Consider the following 12,935-nt stretch of genomic DNA (forward strand, 5'->3'; position numbering starts at 1 on the left):
CGAAAACACCATAGAGAACCCCGAGGGCTCTCTATGGTCAGGGCGTGACAGATATACTAACCATCATATCGAAGTAAACTTGATCACGCGATGACATGTTGTGTGGTCCTCCCACTACGACTCGGGAAAGCATGCAGTTTATTAGGCTACAGATGAAATAGGTTATGATTTTGAAAATGCAATGGAAACCCATTTAAACTTGTATTTTTCATTCGGTACATGGGAATTTAACGGCAAAAGTTATTTTTATGTGCACTGCTTCATCACGCACAGCCTTTTATCCTCAAAAGGTCAGTTTTATGGAAACATATCTCTGGGAGGAAAATGTGCATGTTGTTTTATGCAGATTTTTGAACATTTGCATGAAGATCTGTGGCAAATTGGATGGAAATCTGGCTAGTGATATAATAGTGGACAGCCTCAGAGGCAGGGTGTACCCAAACATTTTAATCTGTGGTGTAGTCTAGATCAATTTACGCTCCGGTGGTGGTGAGGGGAAAATACTAGTCAAAGTGGTCAGACTACATAGACCAGATACACCCAGCAAGCAGAATTCTAGACATAAAAAGTAAAAGTTGATAATAATGTCTCTTTCAATGCCAATAGGGTTCGGACTACATATTTATACCCTAACCATAATGTGTTACCCTGGATACATTGATACTCTGATACATGTATGAAATGTTTGCTTTTCCAGATATTTACCATAAAGTGGGAGGTGAGCTCCTGTTGAAACCAGACAAGTCCACAGTGCCTGACTCCATCACAAGCATCCTATGGAAGCATGGGAATAACAAGGTGGCAGAGTGGGACAAGGATTTTGGTGGTCTGGACATCTATGTTCCCTTCATAAACCGAACAACACTGGACCAGACTACTGGAGAGCTGAGAATCAGTGGATTGATGAAAACAGACAGTGGAGTTTATTCTGTGGAGTTCAACAGCAAACTGCTTGACAAGACATATACACTGTCTGTTATCAGTAAGTGTTTCTTTCTGTGTGTGTGTGTGTGTGTGTGTGTGTGTGTGTGTGTGTGTGTGTGTGTGTGTGTGTGTGTGTGTGTGTGTGTGTGTGTGTGTGTGTGTGTGTGTGTGTGTGTGTGTGTGTGTGTGTGTGTATGCTTGGTAATGTAGAAACAGCAGGTTATGAATTGCCTCACAAGCATTTTCCCTAATTATTCCTGTTTCTTTCCTCTATTTACAGACTCAGTCCGCAAACCCACAATCACTTCTTCCTGTAACCCAGACAAAACCTCCTGCACTCTGACCTGTGAAGGCGACACCACTGATGCTGAACCCGTCACCTACAGCTGGAAAGTGGGAGAGGGGGCGTGGGAGGTCTTAGACGAACAGATGAATGTCTCTAAGAGCGACAGTGGCAAACCAACCAACAGTTACAAGTACATCTGCAAGCTGAAGAACGCTGTTAGTGGGGAAGGTGAAGTCAGTGAGCCAGTTGGAGAGGTGTTTTGTCCAGGTGAGTGGACACTCATAAGTGTGTTACAGTCTTATGTATTGATATGTCAATAACACTGCTAATGTTGTAGGACATTTTGAATGCTGCACTATGTTCTTTCAACATTGTCACGCCTGCTCCCGCTCTCCCTCTCTGGCGCTCGAGGGCACCAGGCTGCCTATTTTTGCGCACACCTGTCCCCTTCGTTACGCGCACCTCATTGGACACACCTGAACTCCATCATTATTTGATTGCCTCCCCATTATCTGTCTGTTTCCTCTGTGTTCCCCGTGTCTGCATTGATGTTCATTTGTCCCCTGTCCAGACGCTGTTCCTGTCCTGTTTCATGTCCGTCATTTATGAAATGTTCTCCCTGTACCTGCTTCCTGTCTCCAGCGTCGATCCTTACAAACATATCAATACAAAAATGTATAGATTTTTGTTTTCAGAGCCTTCTACAGTTGGTGGTGTTGTTGGTGGTGTTGTCCGTGGTTTACTTGTCACAACGCTTGCTATCACCATAATAGGTAAGGACAGCACATCTATAGTAACAGAGTACATCACAATCACATAAACTGGTTAAAGGTGTACATGTACATATTTCTGAATCACAGATTGACATAACAGCAGCAACAACAGTGAGCTATACCCCCCTGAAGGGGATACCTGTTCTACCTGTATTTACAGTACTGTTCAGGCTACTGCTACAGACAATACAAGGGGTTAGATGCACCACCTGTTGTAGGGCACTGTCTTCGTAACGTGTCACAAGGAGGCACCTGTCACGTCCTGACCAGTAAAGGGGTTATTTGTTATTATAGTTTGGTCAGGACGTGGCAGGGGGTATTTGTTTTATATGGTTCGGGGTGTTTGTGTATGTAGAGGGGTGTTTGATTTATGTATTCCGGGGTTTTGGTCATTGTTCTATGTTTGTTATTTCTATGTCTGTTCTAGGGTGTTTAGATCTGTGTTTAGGTAATTGGGATTGGGGCCTTCAATTGGAGGCAGCTGTCTATCGTTGCCTCTGATTGAAGGTCCTATAATTAGGAATGTGTTTGTCATGGGATTTGTGGGAGATTGTTCTTTGCATAGCTGTGTGTTGCCTGCAAGACTGTTTGTCATCCGTTCATTGTTTTCGTGTTTTATTTTGTCAAATTAACATGAGCATTCACGTACTCGCTGCGCCTTGGTCCATTCACTACGACGACCGTGACATCACCAAATTGGATCGCGCCCAGTATGGATTAGTCTAATCTGAATTAATCAGCAAAAAGGATGGTAATTACTTTGTGGTAACCTAAAAATATGTTTAGTTTACAATGGATATTAGATGTGAAATTGCTGGCTAGGTTATTTTACCTTTGTCATAGGCTACACCCATCCTGTTTTTTTTCAATCGAGTGGCTCAACATGCAAGTTTACTTCCACTTTTACAGATAGCTCATGTCTGCATGTAGGCTGAAGACATAGACACAGTCAACATACTACACAACTGTTTGTTACAAAGTAACAAACAAAAAATATTTTAAAGAAAAGGCTCACAGTGCCTCTGAAGACGATATGCATGATGAAACTACTGAAAGCCATTCATTTTCAATGGCAGAGAAGCGAAGTGTGCGGGGTACAGTTGGGTGATGCTAGCATGGGCGAGGGTCGTGAACAGGGTGGGACCAAAGTCAGGGAAAGCTGAACTTTATGCAAATACTTCCCGCCATCGCAACGCGCTTGAAGTGCATCTCAACACAAGTCAATAAAACATAATGTTAGGAAACTGCTAATAATAAGTCATGGGTAGAATCTGAATTGTTTACTCTTAGCTTGCTCTGTCCTCGATTCCTTCTCAAATCAAATTTTATTTGTCACATACACATGGTTAGCAGATGTTATTGTGAATGTAGCGAAATGCTTGTGCTTCTAGTTCCGACAGTGCAGTAATATCTAATAAGTAATCTAACAATTCCATGACAACTACCTAGTACACACAAATCTAAGTAAAGGGATGGAATAGAATGTATATCCATATAAATTTATGGATGAGCAATGACCGAGCGGCATAGGCAAGATGCCATAGATGGTATAAAATACAGTATATACATATGGGATAGGTAATGCAAGATGGATATGTAAACATTATTAAAGTGACTGATGATCCATTTATTAAAGTGACCAATGATTTCAAGTCTGTGTTTAGGCAGCAACCTCTCTGTGTTAGTGATGGCTGTTTAACAGTCTGATGGCCTTGAGATAGAAGCTGTTTTTCAGTCTATCGGTCCCCGCTTTGATGCACCTGTACTGACCTCACCTTCTGGATGGTAGTGGGGTGAACAGGAAGTGGCTCAGGTGGTTGTTGTCCTTGATGATATTTTTGGCCTTCTGTGACATTGGGTGCTGTGGGTGTCCTGGAGGGCAGGTAGTTTGCCCCCGGTGATGCGTTGTGCAGACCGCACCAACCTCTGGAGAGCCTTGCGGTTGTGGGCGGTGCAGTTTCCGCACCAGGCGGTGATGCAGCCCAACAGGATGCTCTCGATTGTGCATCTGTAAAAGTGTGTGAGGGTTTTAGGTGACAAGCCAAATTTCTTCAGCCTTCTTCACCACACTGTATGTGTGGGTGGACCATTTCAGTTTGTCCGTGATGTGTATGCCGAGGAACTTAAAACTTTCCACCTTCTCCACTGCTGTCCCTTCGATGTGGATAGGGGGGTGCTCCCTCTGCTGTTTTCTGAAGTCCACGATCATCTCCTTTGTTTTGTTGACTTTGAGTGACAGGTTGTTTTCCTGACACCATACTCGGAGTGCCCTCACCTCCGCCCTATAGGCTGTCTCGTCGTTGTTGGTGATCAAGCCTACTACTGTTGTGTCGTCTGCAAACTTGATGATTGAGTTGGAGGCATGCGTGGCTACACAGTCATGTGTGAACAGGGAGTACAGGAGAGGGCTGAGAACACGCCTATATGGAGCCCCAGTGTTGAGGATCAGCGAAGTGGAGATATTGTTTCCTAACTTCACCACCTGGGGGTGACCGTCAGGAAGTCCAGGACCCAATTGCACAGGGTGGTGTTGAGACCTAGGGCCTTAAGCTTATTGATGAACTTGGAGCGTACTATGGTGTTGAATGCTGAGCTGTAGTCAATGAACAGCATTCTTACATAGGTATTCCTCTTGTCCAGATGGGATAGGGCAGTGTGCAGTGCGATGGCGATTACATCATCTGTGGACCTATTGGGGCGGTATGCAAATTAAAGTTGGTCTAGCGTAGCAGGTAAGGTGGAGGTGATATAATCCTTGACTAGTCTCTCAAAGCACTTAATGATCACAGAAGTGAGTGCAACGTGGCAATAGTCATTTAGTTCAATTACCTTTGCCTTCTTGGGTACAGGGACAATAGGGCCATCTTGCAGCATGTGGGGACAGCAGACTGGGATAGGGAAAGATTGAATATGTTCATAAACACACCAGCCAGCTGGTCTGCGCATGCTCTGAGGACGCAGCTAGGGATGCCGTCTGGGCCGGCAGTCTTGCAAGGGTTAACACATAAATGTCTTACTCACGTCGGCCACGGAGAAGGAGAGCCCGCAGTCCTTGGTAGCGGGCCGCGTCGGTGGCACTGTATTATCCTTAAAGCGGGCAAAGAACGTGTTCAGTTTGTCTGGAAGCGAGACGTCGGTGTCCGTGTAGACCCTGACACATACGTCTCGTGTCTGAGCCATTCAATTGCGACTCCACTTTGTCCCTATACCAACGTTTCGCTTATTTGCTTGCCTTGCGGTGGGAATAACTACACTGTTTGTATTCAGCCATATTCCCAGTCGTCTTTCCATGGTTAAATGCGATGTTTTGCGCTTTCAGTTTAGCACGAATGCCGCCATCAATTCTCAAAACCCATTGGAGAAGGTCAGAGGGGAGGGGCCTCTGGCTTTGTCATCCAATGGGTTTTAAAAGTAGGAGAGAGAGGACGCAAGGAGTATGCCATTAAGATTCTCCCCTTGTCACACAAGTATGCTACGTTTTCGATATCAAATCGACCATCCACTATAACTGTAATATGTGACTGTGCCTAAGGCCTATCTGCAGGTCCATAAAAGGATGGTTCATTGTGTGTGTGTGTGTGTGTGTGTGTGGCTTTACCATAAGAGGTAGTGGGTTTCCAGGGTTGGGTAGGTTACATATAATCAGTACCTCCCCAACACTGGGGGCATCCATTTGGTATAGCAGGGTATGGCAGTTGCTCAATAACAATAATTTAAAGTAGGCAAAAAAGTAGACTAAAATCATTCCAATCCCGATTTAAAATGCAACGGCTGTTTAGAGTATTGGATGGCATGGCTCAGAGAGCAGCTGCCAGCATGGTGCCTTTTCTTTCACTTTTAGAAAGCAGAGAACAGAGAGTATCAGTTTGTTTTGCCGGTCAGCAGTTTAGGCCATATGCCGATTGCTTTGAATTTGATGTTAGCATTTGAACTCGTCCTTGTAAGCCTTTTTGTAATCTGATAGCCAGGGAATTGGGAGGTGGGAGTCCTCTTTTTTGGTGACCATTGGAAACCAAAAGCTATTTTATTTATATCAAAATATAGGTTGTGATAGCTGTAGCCTAATTGTTATTTTCATTTATTCAGCCCAGTAGGCTACTGCCATTTTGGTTTGTATTGTTATAAAATAAAAACAACTGACCCCTTGACTTTTTCCAAATTTTGTTGCGTTAAAGCCTTACTCTAAAATTGATTAAATAGAGTTTTTCCCACATCAATCTACACACAATTCCCCATATTGACAAAGCAATTTTTGTTTTGCAAATGTATTAAACTGAAAAAGCATATTAACATAAGTATTCAGACCCTTCACTCAGTACTTTGTTGGCAGCGATTACAGCCTCAAGTCTTATTGGGTATGACACTACAAGCTTGGCGCACCTGTATTTGGGGAGTTTCTCCCATTCTTCTCTGAAGATCCTCTCAAGCTTTGTCAGGCTGGACGGGGAGTGTCACTGCACAGCTATTTTCAGGTCTCTCCAGAGATGTTCGATCGAGTTCAAGTACGGGCTCTGGCTGGGCCATTAAAGGACATTGAGACTTGCCCGAAGCCACGCCTGTGTTGTCTTGGCTGCGTGCTTAGGGCCGTTGTCCTGTTGGAAGGTGAACCTTTGCCCAAGTCTGAGGTCCTGAGTGCTCTGGAGCAGGTTTTCATCAAGGATCTCTCTGTACTTTCCTCCGTTCATCTTTCCCTCAATCCTGACTAGTCTACCAGTCCCGGCTGCTGAAAAACATCCCCACAGCATGATGCTGCCACCACCATGCGTCACCATAGGGATGGTGCCAGGTTTCTTCCAGAGGCAACGCTTGGAATTCAGGCCAAGAGTTCAATCTTGGTTTCACCAGACCAGAGAATCTTGTTTCTCGTGGTCTGAGAGTCCTTTAGGTGCCTTTTGGCAAATTCCAAGCAGGCTGTCACATGCCTTTTACAGAGAAGTGGCTTCTGTCTGACCACTCTACCATAAAGGCCTGATTGGTGGAGTGCTGCAGAGATGGTTGTCCTTCTGGAAGGTTCTCCCATCGCCACAGAGGAACTCTGGAGCTCTGTCAGTGTGACAATCGGGTTCTTGGTCTCCCCCGATTGCTCAGTTTGGCCCGGGCGGCCAGCTCTAGGAAGAGTCTTGGGGGTTTCAAACTTCTTCCATTTAAGAATGCTGGAGGCTACTGTGTTCTTGGGGACCTTAAATGCTGCAGAAATGTTTTGGTCCCCATCCCCAGATCTGTGTCTTGACACACTCCTGTCTCGGAGCCCTACGGACAATTCCTTCAACCTCATGGCTTGGTTTTTGCTCTGACATGCACTGCCAACTTTGGACCATATATAGACAATCAATTGAATGTACCACAGGTGGACTCCAATCAAGTTGTAGAAACTTTTCAAGGATGATCAATGGAAACAGGATGCACCTGAGCTGAAATTCGAGTCTCATAGCAAAGGGTACTTTGAATACTTAAGTAATTAAGGTATTTCTGGTTCAATTTTTTTTTCATAAATGTGCAAACATTTCTAAAAACCTGTTTTCACTTCGTCATTATGGGGTATTGTGTGTAGATTGATGATGATTTTTTCCCCCCATCCATTTAAGAATAAGGCTGTAACGTAACAAAATGAGGAAAAAGTCAAGGGGTCTGAATACTTTCTGAATGCACTGTATGTGTACATTTATTTTGCAACACCAGTGGATTGGTCAGCATGTTAGCTCCCTTTAAAAAAGCATGTGTATATTTAGTGATTTTTGTCATTCTTTGAGGTTGTTTGTCTTCATTCGTTCTTGTTGATTGTAGGCCTGGGTAAGTCCTTTCGATGTATGCCTTTTATTTCAATGCATGTGTAGGATTTATCTAGCATAGTTTGCATTCGACGTCAGCTGTTTAATGCACCGGTTACTTTCACATTGATTTGAAGTCGGCCTTGTTGTCACGTCCTGACCAGTAAAGGGGTTATTTGTTATTATAGTTTGGTCAGGACGTGGCAGGGGGTATTTGTTTAGAGTGTTTCGGGGTTTGTTGGGCTATGTGTTTAGGTAGAGGGGTGTTTGTTTAGAGTGTTCTGGGGTTTTTTGTTATGTTCTATGTTAGTATATTTCTATGTTCTGGTCTAGTCTTTTTAGTTCTATGTTTAGGGTTATTGGATGGACCTTCAATTGGAGGCAGCTGTTCCTCGTTGCCTCTGATTGAAGGTTTTGTTTCGTTTCATCAAGTGTTGTAATAAAAGTTAAGATGAGCACGCAACCCGCTGCGCCTTGGTCCAGTATATACAACGACCGTTACACTTGTGAAGGTACTGTATGCATGCTCTCAGAAATTATGTATTTTTATTGCAGCTTGAGCATGTAAATGTGGGTGAAGTCCTACTCAATAGCTGACAGAATGGTTAATGCACAGACTTGTACTTTAAGAGGGGTTATTTCTCACTCTGTTAAACCAACACATAAAATACACAACCATGGATCAACTTGGAAAATAAAATATTTATTTTGTTACTCCTCAGGAATGTTGGTGTGGAAGAAAAAGAAAGGTAGGATGATTACCTGTCTCTTCCTGTCTCAATTCTTCATACTCACTGCTTCACAATAAAATCATTTACATTTGGATTCCTGTGGAAACAAAGAACCATTTGAATGAACATTTTAATATGTCTTACGTTTTTGTCTTTTTTTCATCTCAGAACATCCAGACGACACCATGAGGGAAATTTTGAGCAAGGTTTTTTGTGGAATGTGTGGTAAGTGTTACCCTAACTCGACTCTTTTCAACCCGCTAACTACTCCCCAAAGTAGTACAAACACAACATCATTAATTCCTTCAATATTTCTTCCATATTTTCAACCTTCCATGCTTCCACACAGGACAGTAGTGTTGTTTTTGTCCCAACCCAGAAATCCAGAAACGTGATTTAATCGAATTAGGGCCCTTATTTAGTAATAGGTATCTCCTAGTGTGTGTGTGTGTGTGAGAGAGAGTGCGAGTGCACAGCAGTAATCCCATCATCCAGAATATTTCCAAGGTTTCTCATCATGACCTTATGCACACATAAAGGGCAAATGCATCCTAAATTCAAAGAACCTCTTCTACTCTGTTTACTGAAACAATGTTGATGGATGGTCTAGACTTTACAGGGGATGCCGTCAACAATCAGAATTCTGTTGCCCCGGGTACTGTTTATCACACTGTAGGGGATGTTCAGGTCGCCAACCGTGGGCCTTCAGGGGTTCTCTCTGGGTTTGGAATGGATACCATATGCACCATAGGGCAGATGTCTTCTATAGATTACTCCATGAATCAGAATAATAACAATCAGCCCACTAACACAGGTAGTAACACTAACACACCTTTTACATGGTACTTCTATGGGGCCATTTTGACAATGCAGATATGTGGAGATGTTGTCAGAAATGTGTTTCTCATATTATTTGTGGTGATATTTATTTGAAGAGCATGTTTTAGTGACATCTACATACAGTATGAGAAGGTGATTACTAATGTGAGTTTAAAGTTAGCAGTGTGTGGGCTAGCATATATAAAATGTATATGATGCAGTTGGAATCTGCAAGGAAAATGTGCTTTAAATTAAGTTCCGTGATGAGTTTTTGAAATAATTTGTTTGGTTTTGGTTTCTCTTTACATCTATGCATTTGTGCACTGTCAAAATGTCACCCATAGAGGTAACACTGTGGATAAAGATTGTCACTGTCTCCCCTTGCTAGTTTGTACTGTTGAAAAGCCAATTATTTCACAATCTTCTGCTCCATTTGATCTGCTACATGGTTGTCAATTAGAACCTTTTGAGTTCTGAGAACTGTTTCCATGTTGTTTTGTTTGATATGATTGTTACCGGTTTAGAGAGAGTCAACCCTGGTCCTGGAGGGCCGCAGGCACTTCATGTTTTTTATTTAACTGACCTAGAAGATCAGGTGTTATTAGGCAATCACTGAACTGATCAATTAGCTCAGTTAATTAGCACTCCAGGAACAGGGTTACCTACCCCTGATCTACTGTATGTTACAAATCAAATGGTAACTACATCATCATTAAATATTGTCACAACAAAGATGTTTGAGAATGCTAAACTGATCTATTCTCTCTTCAGCTAAATCCAGTGATGGAAACAACCAAACCACAGGCAAGTCATCCAGTTAATTTAAGACTGTATAAAGCAAAAGTAACTTAAGTAGCATTTGATGCAGTAGGAGACAGGCTGTAGTTGAGGTTTTCCTTCTGGGTGTTTCTGCAGGGGGTTGCGCTAGTGTCCATCAAAACAGGGGACGATGACACAGACAAATTGCAGGGGTGTATGAGACATAAGCAGATAGTTTACCCCGTAACAGATCTGGAATCAGTGCTCTGGCAGTTACAGTACACTCAAACCATATTTGTCCTGATGATTCCTGTAACTGACTGATTCTTAAAAGCTAAATATATTATACTGTGCATTACATGTATAGATGGTTCATCTAGAACTGGGCTGTCAAACTCAGTCCATGAAGGGTTTAGTGTCTGCAGGTTTTTGGTTTTTCCTTTCAATGAAGACCTAGACAACCAGGTGAGGGGAATTCTTTAGTAATTAGTGACCTTAATCACTTGAGTACAAGGGAGGAGTGAAAACCCCAGACACTCGGCCCTCTGTGGAATTAGTTTGACACGTGATTTAGAGGGTTACTAGAAATGATCTGATTAGCAGCTGAAGCCAGTGGATCCAACAGTCTTAAAGATGAGTCAATGCCCGAGGTAAGACACAGTGGCATTCACCTGGAATTCCGCTATGATGTTGATTACCTTGAGGATTGTTAGAGCAAGTTTGTGGTCCAGAATAGAATAACTGGGAGATTCCTGTACTGTTTGATTGTTGTAGCTTGCGAGGCTGTGAATGGAGAGCAGGGATGTGTGTGCGCTTGCGTGCGTGCCTGTGCGTGGTGTGTGTGTGTATGATTAAGTCCAACTCTTCTGTCGTGTGTTTTCTTGCCAGAAGCCAGTCCATTCACGGAGTAGAAAGACACCCAGTAAAGAATCCAGTGTTTTAGGATAGTAAGTATGAGTCTGAGAAAGACACCAACCACAACATTTAAGAAAACATTTGGAAGTGCTCACATTGTTATTACGTTGTTATTATGTTAGTGATGATCAACATGTGGTATTTTAATTTGGATGCAATGAAAGACAAACATTGAAGAATTGAGATTGGTGTTAACGTTCTTACAGCCAGACTTAGTAAGTGTCAGTTTCCTCATTTTGTTTAAATTGTATATTTTGTTGCGTCGACAAAACAAACCCAGGCATGTCATAACATGCTCTAGAGTCTAGGCTACCTGAGAGAAATCTGACTTGCAATTTTGTAAACAAAGCTGCTGTATTTATATCTCAAATGTATTAATCACTTTGAAGTGACCCAAATGGCAACTTAAGCTTACATCCATTTCCAGATATATTAAACAATAAAATAATGTGATATTTTATTTGGGACTTACTTAGTCTGGCTTTAAAGGAAGGAAGAGATCCTTTTGCATTTAAAACATAAGACCAATAGTTTTTCCAGACCATGTGACCTGACCAGGAAAAACTCCTGGCCCTCGTCATTAGTAATGTTTTGTCTCATGAGCTCTTTCCTCTATTGCTTCCTTCCAGCTGGTGGTCTTCCTGGTGGGTTAACTGAGGACCAGAAACATGGGGTTTGAAGGCTCTCAGTACATGCCTCCATATGTTACATTGAGACAAACGACCAAGAAGAGAGAAACCTGTTGAAAATGTTGTTTTTTTTTAAAGTAAAATGAAGGATAACAACAAGCAAATATTGCACATAGTAACTTGCATGCAATCAGATGAAGTACACTGGGCTACAAAGTATTGGCACAATGACATCTTTTGTTGTTTTGGCTCTGTACTCCAGCACTGTTCCCCGGGCACCAAAGACTTGGATGTCGATTAAGGCAGCCCCCTGCACCTCTCTGATTCAGATGGGTTGGGTTAAATGCGGGAGACACATTTCAGTTGAAGGCATTCAGTGACTAGTTATCACCCTTTCCCTTTTGGATTTGTAATGATACAATGACTATAAAGGTTATAGTGCAGACTGTCAGCTTTAACCCAATATGGATGAGAATACCCTCAAATTAAAGCTGACAGTCTGCAATTTAACCTCAGAGTCATTGTATCATTTCAAATCCAAAGTGCTGAAGTACAGAGCCAAAACAACCAAAAAAGTGTCACTGTCCCAATACTTTTGGCGCTCACTGTATAATGTGATGAACTGTGTGCTTTATGAACTTACAGTACTTCAGAAATATGAGGGCAATATTTGTATCTCCGAACATTTTGATGTTGGACAAAAATGAGATTCTTATACTTTGAGGTAAATAGCTTAGGATTTTTACCCTTTCTCAGTATTCATGACTCGTCTTTACAAATCGCCATCAATAATGTACAGGTTGTTTGAAGCCATAGTATCAATCACTTTGTTGTTGTATGATACCTTTTTAATTATATTCTCCAGAGCGCTTTATGCCAACCCACTGCACTTTGTTTTAAAATCGCAGTTTATGAATGTCTTATATAATTCTTCACTTGATTTGTGTCAAGGAATTTGTTCAGGTAGTTTTTTTCTCAGTAATTTATGGCAACCCCCACACAAGGCAAATTATAGTGTAGGGAGAAAGTGTTGGTTGAGAGGAACCAGGCCTGAGAGGTAGAGCTCATCCTCATCTGCCTTGTAAAGAGAGAGAGCTCTGCTGTACTGAGATGTTTTATTACTGAGAGAGAGCTCTGCAGTACTGAGATGTTGTATTACTAAGAGCGAGCTCTGCAGTACTGAGATGTTGTATTACTAAGAGAGATCTCTGCAGTACTGAGATGTTTTATTACTAAGAGAGAGCTCTGCAGTACTGAGATGTTTTATTACTAAGAGAGAGCTCTGCAGTACTGAGATGTTTTATTACTAAGAGAGAGCTCTGCAGTACTGA

At 42.3% G+C, this 12,935-nt stretch overlaps 1 long non-coding RNA gene across 1 annotated transcript; it reads left to right on the forward strand.

Annotated features, from left to right (window-relative positions):
- Window positions 1-7,004: 7,004 nt before the first annotated feature.
- LOC123728174 (uncharacterized) lies at window positions 7,005-10,105 on the forward strand. Its single transcript, XR_006760024.1, has 4 exons — window positions 7,005-8,263; window positions 8,474-8,500; window positions 8,651-8,707; window positions 10,073-10,105. It is a non-coding gene; the product is annotated as an uncharacterized lncRNA (long non-coding RNA).
- Window positions 10,106-12,935: the final 2,830 nt, after the last annotated feature.

Source organism: Salmo salar, chromosome ssa17 (assembly GCF_905237065.1).
Source record: "Salmo salar chromosome ssa17, Ssal_v3.1, whole genome shotgun sequence".
NCBI classification, from domain to species: Eukaryota; Metazoa; Chordata; class Actinopteri; order Salmoniformes; family Salmonidae; genus Salmo; species Salmo salar.